At 37.2% G+C, this 15,174-nt stretch overlaps 2 pseudogenes; both read left to right on the top strand.

The window, feature by feature from the left end:
* The first annotated feature begins 4,656 nt into the window (after positions 1-4,656).
* LOC147434315 (uncharacterized) lies at positions 4,657-9,207 on the top strand (annotated as a pseudogene).
* A 225-nt stretch (positions 9,208-9,432) lies between these two features.
* Positions 9,433-10,012, top strand: LOC147434316 (uncharacterized; annotated as a pseudogene).
* The last annotated feature ends 5,162 nt before the right edge of the window (positions 10,013-15,174 follow it).

Here is a 15,174-nt window from a genome sequence, read left to right on the forward strand (position 1 = left end):
TATAGTTTGTGGTACAAGGAGCCCACATAAAAAATATTGTGTGTTGTTAGGCTCCATAAGCTTATCTTTTATCCATTCTACTTATGTGCAACCTTTGGATTATCCTTAGCGTACATCTTAGGGTCAAAAATTTATCAAAGATTAAAAAATTGGCATTTTTTCATTCTCCAAGGGTATATTATAGCATCTTAGTCCTAGTTGGCCATTCTAGCATACGAGGTGTAGACAAATGTGTTGAACACCTTGAGTGTCACACTTTCCACCTAACTGTCAAAACTGGGTACTCTTGATCATGCACACACCCATTTTGTGACCATAGCAAACAACTCTGCTTCCAAATTCTCCACCTCTACAAAGAATATTGACGGTCTTTCAATCTTTTAAATCTTCACAAAAATGAAACTACTAGTAAGATATGGTTTCCGTGTGCTATTAGAGCAGTTGCCAACCTAAGAACACCTATATATACGAGTTACCATCCTTGTCCAAAGATACAAGACATAAGTATCTCATCTCAAGGAAGTTCTCTCACCAATTAGTTATTTTATACTATCTAAGCACCTTCTCTATATAAGCACAATCCTGTATGAATAGAAGAGAGGTGAGAGAGAGAGAGAGAGGAGAGGGAGAGAGAGAGAGAGAGAGAGAGAGAGAGGGAGGGAGATAAAGATGTACACATACTCTCCCTCTCCATACTTACTTATGAAAGAATGTAAGTGTGAATGTTTATGTAAATACATTGATATGTGCATGCATAAACACGAAAAGACGCATCATGATTACTAACATATTCAAGAGGGTTTGAACCATATAGTCGTCAGTGTATTTATAAGATAAACACTCAAAACAAAAATACGCACATGCATATATGTGAGCATACACACATATAATTCTACATGCATATAATTGACATTTGCAAGGATTAACCATATAATTATGTGTGTCTTTATAAGGATATATTCAATACAACTAAATATCACATTAAGAATGCTAACACATATAAACATCTACACATCATTTATTTGTGTACATTTTTAAAGTAGTGCTGATTTGTATTTTGACACCGTCAATTTTATTTCAATTTTTAAGGGTCTTCTACTCAAAATCAATATGAAAATCTCTAAGTGTTTATTACGGCACTGTTTTATCACGTTTTATAGAGAGAAGGGCAAAGTCAACTGGAGAAGGAAGGGATGGGGGGGGGGGGGGGGTTATTTATTCTATTTAAACTATTACCATGATTTTTCCGCGTTTATTACCTCAGATATTGCCGTTTGTATTACCGCATTTATTTCGACAAAACATTTAGCGCCTAAACTTTAAAATTATGGCTTAAACATCACCCCCCCCCCCCCCCCCCGCCCGCCCCCAAATTTTTTGTATTTCCCTCCTCTCAATAAAAATTAAAAAAATATTGTATGAAATTTTGAAATTTAGAAAGAAGAAAGAGAAAGAGAGAGAGAGAGAGAGAGAGAGAGAGCAGGGGGGGGAGGTGATAATTAGATTATACTTGGTTACAACTAAAATAATCACTATCACTTGATTAGCATAATTGAGCATATTCACAAAATTAGAGAGAGGAAGAGGGGGAAGAGATAGATGAATAGATTACACGACCAAAAAACTTCACAACTGCAAAATATTTATGAATCATCTTCCAGAAGATCCCTACATGAGGCATCATCCGATTCTAAGCCCATAGATCCTAAATCAATAAAGAGAGAAACGGAATTGTCGTTTGTGGATGCGTTGGCTACATCATCTTTGAATTTTTCATCCTCATCTCTCAACTTCATCATCATGACAATCATCTTTGCTAAGATTTACCTCTCTCTCTCTCTCTCTTCTCTATGCCAAAACACACACACATGCTAGAGCCACCACACAATTTGCATGAAACTAATTCACTTTTCTATATCTATCTTAGTAGCATGCTTATGATACAACCATTAGTCTCATGTTGACATGGTTTAGCACTTGTATGTTCTACTTTGTAAAGCTTATACTTCCAACAGTAGCATGTGTTGCTTTATCCTTCATAGCTTTTGGGCTTCAACCACAAGATTTGTTAGGGCGTCTTACTATTGCAGTGCCCTTTGCAATTGCGTTAACGGGATTGCAAGGTCTTGTAGTGGCCACTAACATGCCCGTTGTGGCTTACATTGCTCCTTCCACCTTCATTATCCTTATCTCATACTTTTTTCAATTATCAATTGCGTATGAAAGTATTCTGGTAAAATGGTAAGACAATTTGAGTGGCATTTTTATCGATAGTATGGAAGAAAAATAAAGTTAGAAAACATGTATGTGACACATCTAGCATAAATGTGCACATTCAGCCTGTATGTGTGAATACCTATGCACATCCATACACGCATTCACATCATATGCGCGCACGTGCACACACACACACACACACCTAAGCACATGCACACACACTTGTACAAATGTTTTTTCTTGGGATATGTAGCAAGTATATGTATCCTCAAATCTTATTTGTACATGTTTTTATTAGTTAATCTGCAAGTTTTGTCATCTGCAAATTATAGGAGACTCTTCAAAAATAGTCCATTGCATATACGTACAATGTAGTATATATCACCATGTCATCTAGGAATTTGAAAACAAATTTGAGATCTTTAAGAGGCATGATTGAAGGAAAGGGGAACCGGAGTGTTTATATGTGAGATGCACATGATATTTTGTCTTTAAAAAAAAGTAACTACTTCATCTCGTCTGACTCAAGATGTGTACCCGTGAAAGAGGAGGATCAAGATCTCCACCACCAAAAGAACATGCACCGAATATGGGGAAAATCCAACGTGTTCCTTCTCCACTATAAAAAAAATAGATTATATCAATCAAATGAATTCCACCCACATATTTGACCTCATTTTTATGTGTGTATCTGGACTCCTATGCATAATGGCTATTTTTTTATGTACTTACCTTCATTACCATAAGAGTGAACACTTTAAGAGTGAAAATCCATCTAGATCAATAGCATTTGGCCCACTCCCTCATCATAAAAATCATCACCTATTTTATCTATACTCTTTAGTATTTCTCACATATACAGTATATAAGAGAACACAACCTTTAAAATTTCCTATCATGTGAAATGTGCTCAAACCTAGATTTTGTCTTGCTTGGTGTAAGTCATTCAATGACTTCTTTGCAATGGTCATTAGAAATAAAATTTGACTTTGTAAAGTGTGTTGGATTGGAGCTATATATGGCTCACTCTACTCAACTTGGTCTCACCCATATATACGAATCTTATCTTCAATATGAATCACTCTTTGAGAGTGTACATGGTGTGTCTCTTCTCTCTCTCTCTCTCTCTCTCTCTCTCTCTCTCTCTCTCTCTCTCTTACTCATTTAGTCAACATGATATCAGAGCGAGAACGATCATGCGGCAATTCAACTCATGGTGAAGAAACAAAGCATGTGTATGTGGTTTTCTTGTAAGATTCGTAATTGGTGCAAATTCTATTTTTAAGAATTAATCTTGTTCGTAGTGATTAATTTGTGTTAAGAGGAGCATAGTTAGTGTTTTGTATAGCGCTTATTGCTCATCCATGTGGTGAATCACTGTTAACTTTTGCTGATTTGTATTTTGACACCCTCAATTTTATTTCAATTTTAAGGGTCTTCTACTCAAAATCAATATGAAAATCTCTAAGTGTTTATTACGGCACTGTTTTATCACGTTTTATAGAGAGAAGGCCAAACTCAGCTGGAGAAGGAAGAGAGGGGGGGGGGGGGGGGGTATTTATTCTATTTAAACTATTACCGTGATTTTTTCCGCGTTTTTCCTCAGCTGTTTATTACCGCATTTTGTTATTACCTCAGATACTGCCGTTTGTATTACCGCATTTATTTCCGACAAAAAATTAGCGCCTAAACTTTCAAATTATGGCTTAAACATCACCCCCCCCCCCGCCCCCCAAATTTTTTGTATTTCCCTCCTCGCAATAAAAATTAAAAAATATTGTATGAAATTTTGAAATTTAAAAAGAAAAGAGAGAGAGAGAGAGACAGAGAGAGAGAGAGAGAGCGAGGGGGGAGGTGATAATTAGATTATACTTGGTTACAGCTAAAATAATCACTATCACTTGATTAGCATAATTGAGCATATTCACAAAATTAGAGAGAGGAAGAGGGGGAAGAGATAGATGAATGGATTACACGACCAAAAAACTTCACAACTGCAAAATGTTTATGAATCATCTTCCAAAAGATCCCTACATGAGGCATCATCCGATTCTAAGCCCATAGATCCTAAATCAATAAAGAGAGAAACGGAATTGTCGTTTGTGGATGCGTTGGCTGCATCATCTTTGAATTTGTCATCCTCCATCTCATCATCGTCACCATTATGACAATCATCTTTGCTAAGATTTACCTCTCTCTCTCTCTCTCTCTCTCTCTCTCTCTTCTCTCTCTCTCTCTCTCTCTCTCTCTCTCTCTCGCAAAACACACACACGTGCATAGAGCCACACACAATTTGCATAAACTTCACTTTTCTATATCTATCTTAGCAGCATGCTTATGATACAACCATTAGTCTCATGTTCACATGGTTTAGCTACTTGTATGTTCTACTTTGTAAAGCTTATACTTCCAACAGTAGCATGTGTTGCTTTCTCCTTCATGGCTTTTGGGCTTCAACCACAAGATTTGTTAGGGCGTCTTACTACTGCAGTGCCCTTTGCAATTGCGTTAACGGGATTGCAAGGTCTTGTAGTGGCCACTAACATGCCCGTTGTGGCTTATATTGCTCCTTCCACCTTCATTATCCTTATCTCATACTTTTTTCAATTATCAATTGCGTATGAAAGTATTCTGGTAAAATGGTAAGACAATTTGAGTGGCATTTTTATGGATAGTATGGAAGAAAAATAAAGTTAGTAAACATGTATGTGACACATCTAGCATAAATGTGAACATTCAGTCTGTATGTGTGAATACCTATGCACATCCATACACGCATTCACATCATATGCACGCGCGCGTGCACACACACACACACACCTAAGCACATGCACACACACTTGTACAAATGTTTTTTCTTGGGATATGTAGCAAGTATATGTATCCTCAAATCTTAATTGTACATGTTTTTATTAGTTAATCTGCTAGTTTTGTCATCTGAAAATTATAAGAGACTCTTCAAAAATAGTCCATTGCATATACGTACAATGTAGTATATATCACCATGTCATCTAGGAGTTTGAAAACAAATTTGAGATCTTTAGGAGGCATGCACACTTGTACACCCCCAAGACTACTTGAAATACCCCAAATGGTACATTGATATTCTCATACATGGGGATACATTGAAGGAAAGGGGAACCGGAGGTGTATATGTGAGATGCACATGATATTTTGTCTTTAAAAAAATAACTACCTCATCTTGTCTAACTCAAGATGTGTACCCGTGAAAGAGGAGGATCAAGATCTCCACCACCAAAAGAACATGCACTGAATATGGGGAAAATCCAACTTGTTCCTTCTCCACTATAAACAAAATAGATTATATCAATCAAATGAATTCCACCCACATATTTGACCTCATTTTTATGTGTGTATCTGGACTCCTATGCATAATGGCTATTTTTTTATGTACTTACCTTCATTACCATAAGAGTGAACACTTTAAGAGTGAAAATCCATCTAGATCAATAGCATCTGGCCCACTCCCTCATCATAAAAATCATCACCTATTTTATCTATACTCTTTACTATTTCTCACATATACAGTATATAAGGGAACACAACCTTTAAAAGTTCCTATCATGTGAAATTTGCTCAAACCTAGATTTTGTCTTGCTTGGTGTAAGTCATTCAATGACTTCTTTGCAATGGTCATTAGAAATAAAATTTGACTTTGTAAAGTGTGTTGGATTGGAGCTATATATGGCTCACTCTACTCAACTTGGTCTCACCCATATATACGAATCTTATCTTCAATATGAATCACTCTTTGAGAGTGTACATGGTGTGTCTCTTCTCTCTCTCTCTCTCTCTCTCTCTCTCTCTCTCTCTCTCTCTCTCTCATTTAGTCAACATGATATCAGAGCGAGAACGATCATGCGGCAGTTCAAGTCATGGTGAAGAAACAGAGCATGTGTATGTGGTTTTCTTGTAAGATTCATAATTGGTGCAAATTCTATTTTTAAGAATTAATCTTGTTCGTAGTGATTAATTTGTGTTAAGGGGAGCGTAGTTAGTGTTTTGTATAGCGCTTATTTCTCATCCATGTGGTGAATCATTGTTAAGTTTTGTTGATTTGTATTTTGACACCCTCAATTGTATTTCAATTTTTAAGGGTCTTCTACTCAAAATCAATATGAAAATCTTTAAGTGTTTATTACGGCACTGTTTTATCACGTTTTATAGAGAGAAGGGCCAAACTCAGCTGGAGAAGGAAGAGAGAGGAGGGCGGGGGGGGGGGGGGGGGGGGGGGGGGGTATTTATTTCTATTTAAACTATTACCGTGATTTTTTCCTCGTTTATTACCTCAGATATTGCTGTTTGTATTACCGTATTTATTTCCGACAAAAAATTTAGCGCCTAAACTTTCAAATTCTGGCTTAAACATCCCCCCCCCCCCCCCCCCCCCCCTCGCCCCGCCCCCAAATTTTGGTATTTCCCTCCTCTCAATAAAAATTTAAAAATATTGTATGAAATTTTGAAAGTTAAAAAGAAAAGAGAGAGAGAGAGAGAGAGAGAGAGAGAGAGAGAGAGAGAGAGAGAGAGGGGGGGGGGGGGGGGGGGGGGGAGGTGATAATAAGATTATACTTGGTTACAACTAAAATAATCACTATCACTTGATTAGCATAATTGAGCATATTCACAAAATTAGAGAGAGGAAGAGGGGGAAGAGATAGATGAATGGATTACACGACCAAAAAACTTCACAACTGCAAAATGTTTATGTATGATCTTCCAAAAGATCCCTACATGAGGCATCATCCGATTCTAAGCCCATAGATCCTAAATCAATAAAGAGAGAAACGGAATTGTCGTTTGTGGATGCGTTGGCTGCATCATTTTTGAATTTGTCATCCTCCATCTCATCATCTTCATCATCATGACAATCATCTTTGCTAAGATTTACCGCCGTCGAACTTCATTCATTGACCTCCCCCTCCTCTATCTCCACCTCATCCAAAGTCAGAGGTGGAAGAGGGTGGAAGATGGTCTCCACTTTATTAGTGAAAAAAATGGTTCTCCCCTAAGGAGTTACGAAAATTACAAACCAAAGTTTTGGTTGGTGGATTGTTGGGATATGGATGGCCTATAAAAGAGAATCTCAAAGTGAGAAACATTGGTATACTTAATGCTAAAAGCAGATAAGAATAAAAAAGATACATGCCACTCACCTGCGCAAAATTGCGCGGTAAAACTAAATTGTCATACCTCCCTGTCTGATGCACACTAGAGTCCACTATGTAGAGGCCATTCTCATGTCGTCTAGACACATTTTCAAACCACTAGCTTGCACTTGAAGATGAAGGTATGAAACGTTCTAAAACTAAATTGTCATACCTCCCTGTGTGATGCACACTAGAGTCCACTATGTAGAGGCCATTCTCATGTCGTTTAGACACATTTTCAAACCACTAGCTTGCACTTGAAGATGAAGGTATGAAACGTTCTAAAATTAACCTTTTGTATCTTTTCAATAGTTGCACAGTACCTGGCTTCATCACCGTGTGTGTCAAAGTTGCCCATGATGACACAATCCATGGTGGTTCTACGCTCGTCAATGTGACGCGTACGAAAGTGACGACTCTTTGGCCACATAGAGTTAAAGGAAAGGCACGGCAAAATAGGAAAATATATTTTATCAAATACAAATTAAAGATAACACACAAAAAAAATTACAATTTGGTTTAGGTATAAGATTACTCTACCTTTGGTATGCAACCATGTGCATACTCCCATTATTTGTTGCTGATGTATATCTTAGCAATTCTTCGTCCCATGTTGGCAAGTAGTGGGTACCTCTAAAAACTCCCTCACCTTTGGTTGTGCTAAGCACAAACAGGGCTATTACTATATCATCTTCTTGAACTCCCACCCCTCTACTTTCATATTATACTGGTCGCCGCCGTGAGAACTCACCACTCATTAGAAGACAAAAGTTGGAAAGGAATATTAGGCTACAGAAGCTGCAAGAGCTGGAGATCGTCGACATCAGTTATAGTATTGAGGTGGCCGAGGCCGAGTACGTACTGCGGCAACGCGGCTGACAGGCACAATGCCTGCAGTTGATAAGATATTTGTATAATGATCATATGTTGTTGTTGTTGCCGATGCTCTTCATATTCATAAGTTTGCCATTATCTCGCTGCGGTGCGACTTCCCTCGGCGAGCAGCCTGATTGCACAGCTGCTTAAGCCGGCACAAAGCACAAGTTTCCAAGGGAGATAGTGGCTTTCTCCCGAGATGAAAACTTTGCCAAGCTGCTAGATGTGGGTGCATGTATTGACAAAAACGACAGGCTTGTTTCCTATGTTCCCCCTCTAGATGGCACCAACACTTTTGACAGCATTTGTCAAGAAAACTACGCCATGAAATTTGTCTTTTTCGACCTCCAGCTTGTGGAACTTAAGAAAGTCGACCCTGTGGGTAGTTCTTTCTAGGTATTTATTACCAGATCTTCTAGCCTTTTTGCTGTGCTTTGTCAGCGTATGTGTATGTGTATGCACGCTATATGTTAACTCGGGGCCCCTCTTTTAATATTTAACTGACACCGAATTGTAGGCCGAATTCCAAATGATCTTTCATTGGGCTGATTACGTGGATAAATTCTCAAATGCAATAGGTGTGGAATCCTCTACTCCTGTGCCATCCAAGATCACCTTGATGGGAAACACACCTCTCACAATGGAGCAATGCATCACAGAATGCATCAATGTTACACTCTCTGAGCATCATTGCTATTGGAGGAGACTATGGTATCTTAACATAGATGCCACATGTGCAAGTCAAATGGGCTTTCATAACTTTCCATTTGATGTGCAAAGTCTCACCATTGATATTCTCAACCCCTATGCAAGCAGAACTTGGTTTCAACTTACAAAAGGGTTTCTCAAACAAAACATTGGTGAGGGTATCAACCATGTCAATCTCGCTCCAGCTATATTCCTACCACCAATTGGTAAAACTCATAACTTTTTATTTGGACACTAGAGACTATTATCACGAGTTCAATAGTTATTAAGTGTTACCACAAGGATGAACGTTATGATCTCACAACCTTCTTTATCATTTCTGTTGTTTTTTTTCTCTTTTTTGGCACGAGAGCGGGAGAGAGAGAGAGAGAGAGAGAGAGGAGAGAGAGAGAGAGAGAGAGAGAGAGAGAGAGATTGCACTTGTATCCATATCGATAACATTGATTTGTTATGTTTTTAACGTATGCATTTTCTTTTTGTAGATAGCAAGATATCTGGATGGTATATTAAGAATACATGCACTTGCGGCATAACCCAAACATGGAAACAAACATTCTTAACTCAAGATAGTTTATTGTTTGAGCTACAAGATTCACATAAAGGATATGCAAGCCAACATGATTATATACTTGATGCATTCTCTAAAGAGAACCTAAATTGTGTAGCTGTAGAGGGCATTGTCAACAACACCAACAAACTCATGCAAAGTTGGCTAGACATGGATTTGTATTGGACAATTCCATCCAATATGTATATTGAGAGAGTGAGTTGTACCCTTGAGGAGTATAACCAATGCGTGCAAAGCAATAGCAAGGAATTCACATGGAACATCACATTCTTTGATGAAGTTTTTGTGACAATAGCAAGCAACTTTGCTTCCCGATTCTCCACCTCTACAAAGAATATTTACCGGTCTTTCAATCTTTTAAATCTTCACAAAAATGAAACTACTAGAAAGATATGGTTTCTGTGTGCTATTAGGGAAATTGCTAACAACACCTAGAATACGAGTTACCATCCTTGTCCAAAGATACGGGACGTAAGTATCTCATCTCAAGAAAGTTCTCTCACCAATTAGTTATTTTATACTATGATAGCACCTTCTCTATACAAGCATGATCCTGAATGAAGAGAGAGAGAGAGAGAGAGAGAGAGGCCTAGGGAGATAAAGATGTACACATACTCTCCATCTCCATAGTTACGTATGAAAGTATGTAAGTGTGAATGTGTATGTAAATACATTGATATTTGCATCCAGATACATGAAAAGATGCATCATGCATACTAACATATTCAAGAGGGTTTGAACTATATCGTCATATGTGTATTTATAAGATAAACACTCAAAACGCAAATACGTACATGCATATATGTGAGCACACACACATATAATTCTACATGCATATAATTTTGACATTTGCGAGGATTAACCATATTATAATGTGTGTCTTTATAAGGATATATTAAATACAACTAAATATCCCATTGAGAATGCTAACACATATAAACATCTACACATCATTTATTTGTTTAAATTAGCTCCCTCTCTCTCTCTCTCTCTCTCTCTCAAAACACACACACACACACACACACACACGCATAGAGACACAAACAATTTGCATAAACTTCACTTCTCTATAGCTATCTTAGCAGCATGCTTATAATACAACCATTGGCATCCAATTTCATGGTAACATGGTATATGAAAGTATTTTGGCTTACATTGTATATGAAAGTATTTTGGTAAAATGGTAAGACAATTTGAGTGGAATTTTTATGGATAGTATTGAAGCAAATTAAAGTTAGTAAACATGTATGTGACACATCTAGCATAAATGTGCACATTTAGTCTATATGTGTGAATACCTATGCACATCCATACACACATTCACATCATATGCATATGAAAGTATTTTGGTAAAATGGTAAGACAATTTGAGTGGCATTTTTATGGATAGTATTGAAGCAAATTAAAGTTAGTAAACATGTATGTGACACATCTAGCATAAATGTGCACATTTAGTCTATATGTGTGAATACCTATGCACATCCATACACACATTTACATCATATGCACGCGTGCACACACACACACACACACACACACACACACACACACACACATAAGCACATGCATGCACACACACTTGTAGACTGATGTTTTTTCTTGGGATGTTTTTTCCCCCAAGACTACTTGAAATACCCCAAATGGTACATTGATGTTTTCATACATGGGGGATACATTGAAGGAAAGGGGAACAGGGGGTGTATATGTGAGATGCATATGATATTTTGTCTTTAAAAAACTAACTACCTCATCTGGTGTGACTCAAGATGTGTACCCGTGAAAGAGGAGTATCAAGATCTTCACCACCAAAAGAACATGCACCAAATCTGGGGGAAAATCCAACGGGTTCCTTCTCCACTGTAAAGAAAGTAGATTATATAAATCAAATGAATTCCACCCACATATTTGACCTCATTGTTACCTATGTGTCTGGACTCCTATACATAGTGGCTATTTTTTTAATGTACTTTCCCTCCTTACCATAAGAGTGAACTGGCCCTCTCCCTCATCATAAAAATCATCACATATTTTATTTATACTCTTTACTATTTCTCACATATATAGTATATACGGGAACACAACCTTTAAAGTTACTATCATGTGACATTTGCTCAAACCTAGTTTTTGTCTTGCTTGGTGTAAGTCATTCAATGAATTCTTTGCAATGGTCATTAGAAATGAAATTTGACTTTGTAAAGTGTGTTGGATCAGAGCTATATATGGCTCACTTTACTCAACTTGGTCTCACCTATATATATGTATCTTATCTTCAATATGGATCACTCTTTGAGAGTGTATATGGTGTGTCTCTTGTTTCCTCTCTCTCTCTCTCTCTCACTCATTTAGTCAACATGATATCAAAGTGAGAACGATCATGCGGCGATTCAACTCATCGTGAAGAAACAGAGCATGTGTATGTGATTCGCTTGTAAGATTCATAATTGGTGCAAATTCTATTTTTAAGGATTGATCTTGTTTCTAGTGATTGTTCTGTGTTTAGAGGATCATAGTTAGTGTTTTGTATAGCGTTTATTGTCATCCATGTGGTGAATCATTGATTACGTTTACTTGTTGATTTGTATTTTGACAACATCAACTTTATCTCAATTTGTAAGGGTATTTTTCTCAAAATCACTATGAAAATCTCTAAGTGTTTACCGCGTTGTTTTACCGCATTTTGTAGAGAGAAGGGACAAATTGAGTTGGAGAAGAAAGAGAGAGGAGGGGGGGGGGGGGGGGGTGTTCTATTTAAATTATTACCGTGATTTTTTCCACGCTTATTATCGCATTTATTACCTCAGATATTATCGCTTGTATTACCACGTTTATTTTTGACAAAAAACTTAGCACCTAAACTTTCAAATTCTGGCTTAAACTTCCCCCCCCCCCCGTTTGAATCCTCTACTCATGTGCCATCCAAGATCACCTTGATGGGAAACACACCTCTCACAATGGAGCAATGCATCAATGTTACACTCTGCGAGCATCATTGCTAGTGGAGGAGACTATGATATCCTAACATAGATTCCACATGTGCAAGTCAAATGGACTTTCATATCTTTCCATTTCATGTGCAAAGTCTCACCATTGATATTCTCAACCCCTATGCAAGCACAAATTGGTTTCAACTTACAAAAGGGTTTCTCAAACAAAATGTTGGTGAGGGTATCAACAGTGTAAATCTCGCTCCATGTATATTCCTACTACCAATTGGTAAAACTCATAACCTTTCATTTGGACACTAGACACAATCATCACGAGGTCAATAGTTATTAAGTGTTACCACAGGGAAGAACGTTATGAGCCCACAACCTTCTTTATCTTTTTTGTTGTTCTTTTCCTCTTTTTTTGGCACTTGTTTCCATATCAATAACATTGATTTTGTTATGTTTTTAATGTATGCATTTTCTTTATGTAGATAGCAAGATATTTGGATGGTATATTGAGAATATTGCAGTATTAGGCACTTGCTGCATAACCTAGACATGGCAGCAAACGTTCTTAACTCAAGATAGTTTATTGATTGAGCTACAAGATTCACATAAAGAATACGAAATCCAACATGATTATATACTCCATGTATTCTCTAAAGAGAACCTAAATTGTGTAGTTGTAGAGGGCATTGTCAACAACACCAACCAAGCCATGCCAAGTTCGCCAGACATGAATTTGTATTGGACTATTCCATCCAATATGTATATTGAGAGAGTGAGTTCTACCCTTGAGGAGTATAACCAATGCATGCAAAGCAACAACAAGGAATTCACATGGAACATCACAATCTTTGATGAAGATTTTGTGACAATAGCAAGCAACTTTGCTTCCCGACTCTCCACCTCTACAAAGAATATTGACCGATCTTTCAATGTTTTAAATCTTCATAAAAATGAAACTACTAGTAAGATATGGTTTCTGTGTGCTATCAGAGCAGTTTCCAACCTAACAACACCGAGAATACAAGCTACTATCCTTGTCCAAAGATACAGGATGTAAGTATCTCATCTCAACAAAGTTCTCTCACCAATTAGTTATTTTATACTATGTTAGCACCTTCTCTATACAAGCACAATCCTGTATGAGAGAGAGAGAGAGAGAGAGAGAGAGAGAGAGAGAGAGAGAGAGAGAGAGAGGGAGTATGTAAGTGTGAATGAATATGTAAATACATTGATATATGCATGCATATACATGAAAAGAAGCATCATGCATACAAACATATTCAAGATGGTTTGAACTATATCATTGCATGTGTATTTATAAGATAAATACTCAAAACACAAATACGTACATGCATATATTTGAGCATACCCATATATACTTCTACGTGCATATAATTGACATTTGCGAGGATTAACCATATAATAATGTGCGTCTTTATAAGGATATATTCAATACAACTAAATATCACATTGAGAATGCTAACACGTATAAACATATAGAGATCATTTATTTGTGTACACTTTTGAAGTAGCTCTCTCTCTCTCTCTCTCTCTCTCTCTCTCTCTCTCTCACACACACACACACACACACACACACACCACACACACACACACACACACACATAGAGCCACACACAATTTGCATCACATCAAGTAGATAACACATGCAATGGTGCCACATCTAGGGACACAACTCCCAAGATAGGTATGCACACTCATCTCCTCTACAAAGATTAATGCGGGTAAAAACTATAGAAAATAGCAGCTAATGGGCAGGGTCATAAAATTGCATAAAAAGTGACCCAAAATGAAGTATTGATGGAAAATGATACATATATATGTTTTTAATGCTTATAAAAGTGATCCCACAAATTTAACATTTTGTTTTACTCCGTTTGAAAATTTTCACATAAAAATTGGTCTTTTTTGGGGTAAAAAATGAGCAAAAAATGGCCTAGTTTTGGTCCAAAGTGGAAAAATGGTCCAAAAACTTGACACATCAGCTGAAAATTATGTGGGAAAGAGAGAGAGGAATGCTTTTTTAGTGGAAAAACCTGAAATTTTCCACTAGTGTGCAATTCCATTCATGGCTGCTCAATCTATGTGTAGTGCAGTCCCTCCTCTTGTACCTAATCTTGTGACGGAGTGAATTAAGGTTTCCCCTTATCAGAATTGTGTGTGGGCTTCAATTTATAAGCTCTTAAATCTCTGCAAAATCATAAAATGGTCACTGAGAAAGTGGAAGCCCGTGTATTCCTTTCAACCATTTGATGTTACGATTATATAATTAGAGACGAGGCTACATGATTCCATGAAGCTAGATTTCAAACACCAAAGCGTTGCAATCCATTGTGAAGAGAATTGACTAGTTTGATGAAAAGAACATCACAAATTATCTATGAGATTATTTGAAGTAAAAGGACTTGAATTGAGCTCAAAATTATCAAAGAGCTTCATGAAAGCCTATATGGTGGACATCGAGGTGTATGGGCTTCTTTCACCAAAGTGAAAGAAAAATATTGGTGGAAAGGCATGTATAAGGATGTAGCAAATTTTGTGGAGTCTTCTGTCACATGAAAAATGTATTCTAATGTATGTCATTGTGATGGATGGCATCATATGTACCCATCATCCATTCACTATAAATGGGTTGTTGATCTAGTCATAATGCATTTAGGACTTTGGCAAATGAGATACTGCA

The sequence above is a fragment of the Adiantum capillus-veneris genome, chromosome 19 (genome assembly GCF_014529385.1).
Source record: "Adiantum capillus-veneris isolate H3 chromosome 19, ASM1452938v2, whole genome shotgun sequence".
NCBI lineage: Eukaryota > Viridiplantae > Streptophyta > Polypodiopsida > Polypodiales > Pteridaceae > Adiantum > Adiantum capillus-veneris.